This window comes from Triticum urartu, chromosome 5, assembly GCF_003073215.2.
Source record: "Triticum urartu cultivar G1812 chromosome 5, Tu2.1, whole genome shotgun sequence".
In the NCBI taxonomy this organism is placed as follows: domain Eukaryota; kingdom Viridiplantae; phylum Streptophyta; class Magnoliopsida; order Poales; family Poaceae; genus Triticum; species Triticum urartu.
In genome coordinates, this window is record NC_053026.1 from 459,315,283 (window position 1) to 459,319,452 (window position 4,170).

The following is a 4,170-nucleotide window of genomic DNA, read 5'->3' on the forward strand; positions in this document are numbered from 1 at the left end:
CAAGCTTAGGCTTTTGGTTGTCCTTGAATATTTTCTTGGGGTTCCTTGGGAATCACCAAGCTTAGGATCTTGCCATTCCTTATTCCATAGTCCATCGAATCCTTACCCAAAACTTGAAAACTTCACAACATAAAACTTAACAGAAAGCTCGTAAGCTCCGTTAGTATAAGAAAATAAATCACCACTTCAAGGTACTGTAATGAACTCATTCTTTATTTATATTGGTGTTAAACCTACTGTATTCCAACTTCTCTATGGTTTATAAACTCTTTTACTATCCATAGATTCATCAAAATAAGTAAACAACACGTGAAAAACAGAATCTGTCAAAAACAGAACAGTCTGTAGTAATCTGTATCAAACGTACACTTCTGGAACTCATAAAATTCCCAAATAAATTGCTGGACGTGAGGCATTTATCTATTAACCATCTGAAAAAAGAATTAACTAAATATCACTCTCCAAATAAAAATGGCAACAATTCTCATGAGTGCTAAAGTTTCTGTTTTTTACAGCATTATCAACAAGACTTTCCCCAAGTCTTCCCAAAGGTTCTACTTGGCACAAACACTAATTAAAAGCATAAAACCACATCTAAACAGAGGCTAGATGAATTATTTATTACTAAACAGGAACAAAAAGCAAGGAACTAAAATAAAATTTGGTTGCCTCCCAACAAGCGCTAACGTTTAACGCCCCTAGCTAGGTATGATTATTTCAATGATGCTCACATAAAGGATAAGAATTGTAACATAAAGAGAGCATCATGAAGAATATGACTAGCACATTTAAGTCTAACCCTCTTCCTATGCATAGGGATTTTGTGAGCAAACAACTTGTGGGAACAAGAATCAACTTGCATAGGAAGGTAAAACAAGCATAACTTGAAAACTTTAAGCACATAGAGAGGAAACTTGATATTATTGCAACTCCTACAAGCATATGTTCCTCCCTCATAATAATTTTCAGTAGCATCATGAATGAATTTAACAATATAAACATCACATAAAGCATTCTTTTCATGATCTACAAGCATAGAAAATTTACTACTCTCCACATAGGCAAAATTCTTCTCATGAATAATAGTGGGAGTAAACTCATCAAAATAACTATCATGCGAGGCATAATCCAATTGAAAGTTGATACGTCCATTTTGCATCATGCTTTTATATCAATATTTATTGCATTATGGGCTGTTATTACACATTATGTCACAATACTTATGCCTATTCTCTCTTATTTTACAAGGTTTACATAAAAGAGGGAGAATGCCGGCAGCTGGGATTCTGGCTGGAAAAGGAGCAAATATTAGAGACCTATTCTGCACAGCTCCAAAAGTCCTGGAACTTCACGGATGATGTTTTCCAAATATATGAAAAACATTGAGCGCAAGAACTTCACCAGGGGCCACACCCTGCCCACGAGGGTGGGGGCATGCCCCCTACCTCGTGGGCCCCCTGGTGGCCCTCCGGTGATCATCTTCTGCTATATGGACTCTTTCGATGGGAAAATAATCATAAGCCATCTTCTCGGACGAAACTCCGCCGCCACGAGGCGGAACCTTGGCGGAGCCAATCTAGGGTTCTAGCGGGGCTGTTCTGCCGGGGAAACTTCCCTCCCAGAGGGGGAAATCATCGCCATCGTCATCACCAACGCTCCTCTCATCGGGAGAGGGCAATCTCCATCAACATCTTGATCAGCACCATCTCATCTCAAAACCCTAGTTCATCTCTTGTATCCAATTCTTGTCTCCAAGTCCGGGATTGGTGCTAGTAGGTTGCTAGTAGTGTTAATTACTCCTTGTAGTTGATGCTAGTTGGTTTAATTGGTGGAAGATCATATGTTCAGATCCTATATGCACATTAATACCCCTCTGATTATGAACATGTTTATGCTTTGTGAGTAGTTACTTTTGTTCCTGAGGACATGGGAGAAGTCTTGCTATTAGTAGTCATGTGAATTTGGTATTCGTTCGATATTTTGATGAGATGTATGTTGTCTCTCCTCTAGTGGTGTTATGTGAACGTCGACTACATGACACTTCACCATTGTTTGGGCCTAGAGGAAGGCATTGGGAAGTAATAAGTAGATGATGGGTTGCTAGAGTGACAGAAGCTTAAACCCTAGTTTATGCGTTGCTTCGTAAGGGGCTGATTTGGATCCATATGTTTCATGCTATGGTTAGGTTTACCTTAATACTTTTGTTGTATTTGCGGATGCTTGCAATAGAGGTTAATCATAAGTGGGATGCTTGTCCAAGTAAGGGCAGCACCCAAGCACCGGTCCACCCACATACCAAATTATCAAAGTACCGAACGCGAATCATATGAACGTGATGAAAACTAGCTTGACGATATTCCCATGTGTCCTCGGGAGCGCTTCACATCATAGTAGAGTTTGTCCAGGCTTGTCCTTTGCTACAAAAAGTATTGGGCCACCTAGCTGCACCTTATTTAGTTTTGTTACTTGTTGCTCGTTACAAATTATCCTATCACAAAAATATCTGTTACCACTTATTTCAGTATTTGCAGAGAATACCTTGCTGGAAACCGCTTATCATTTCCTTCTGCTCCTCGTTGGGTTCAACACTCTTACTTATCAAAAGGACTACGATAGATCCCCTATAATTGTGGGTCATCAAAAGTTAAAATCATGATGACAAGTTTCATGGATATAATTAATCTTTATAGCATACAAGTCATCACAATAATCATCATAAATAGGGGGCATGCTCTCATCATAATAAATTTGCACATCAAAACTTGGGGGACTAAAAATATCATATTCATCAAACATAGCATCCCCAAGCTTGTGGCTTTGCATATCATTACCATCATAGATATTCAAGGAATTCATACTAACAACATTGCAATCATGCTCATCATACAAATATTTAGTGCCAAACATTCTAATGCATTCTTCTTCTAACACTTTGGCACAATTTTCCTTTCCATCATACTCACGAAAGGTATTAAAAAGGTGAAGCGTATGAGGCAAACTTAATTCGATTTTTTTTATTTTCTTTTATAAACTAAACTAGTGATAAAACAAGAAACTAAAAGACTCGATTGCAAGATCTAAAGATATACCTTCAAGCGCTAACCTCCCTGGCAACGGCGCCAGAAAAGAGCTTGATGTCTACTACACAACCTTCTTCTTGTAGACGTTGTCGGGCCTCCAAGTGCAAAGGTTTGTAGGACAGTAGAAAATTTCCCTCAAGTGGATGACCTAAGGTTTATCAATCCGTAGGAGGCGTAGGATGAAGATGGTCTCTCTCAAGCAACCCTGCAACCAAATAACAAAGAGTCTCTTGTGTCCCCAACACACCCAATACAATGGTAAATTGTATGGGTGCACTAGTTCGGCGAAGAGATGGTGATACAAGTGGTATATGGATGGTAGATAAAGGTTTTTGTAATCTGAAAATATAAAAATAACAAGGTAACGAATGTTAAAAGTGAGCACAAACGGTATTGCAATGCGTTGAAACAAGGCCTAGGGTTCATACTTTCACTAGTGCAAGTCCTCTCAACAATAATAACATAATTGGACCATATAACTATCCCTCAACATGCAACAAAGAGTCACTCCAAAGTCACTAATGGCGGAGAACAAACGAAGAGATTATGGTAGGGTACGAAACCACCTCAAAGTTATTCTTTCCAATCAATCTGTTGGGCTATTCCTATAAGTGTCACAAACAACCCAAGAGTTCGTACTAGAATAACACCTTAAGAACAAATCAACCAAAACCCTAATGTCACCTAGATACTCCAATGTCACCTCAAGTATCCGTGGGTATTATTATACGATATGCATCACACAATCTCAGATTCATCTACTCAACCAACACATAGAACCTCAAAGAGTTCCCCGAAGTTTCTATCAGAGAATCACGACGAAAACGTGTGCCAACCCCTATGCATAGGTTCATGGGTGGAACCCGCAAGTTGATCACCAAAACATACATCAAGTGAATCACGTGATATCCCATTGTCACCACAGATACGCATGGCAAGACATGCATCAAGTGTTCTCAAATCTTTAAAGACTCAATCCGATAAGATAACTTCGAAGGGGAAACTCAATCCATTACAAGAGAGTAGAGGGGGAGAAGAAACATAAGATCCAACTATAATAGCAAAGCTCGCGATACATCAAGATCGTACC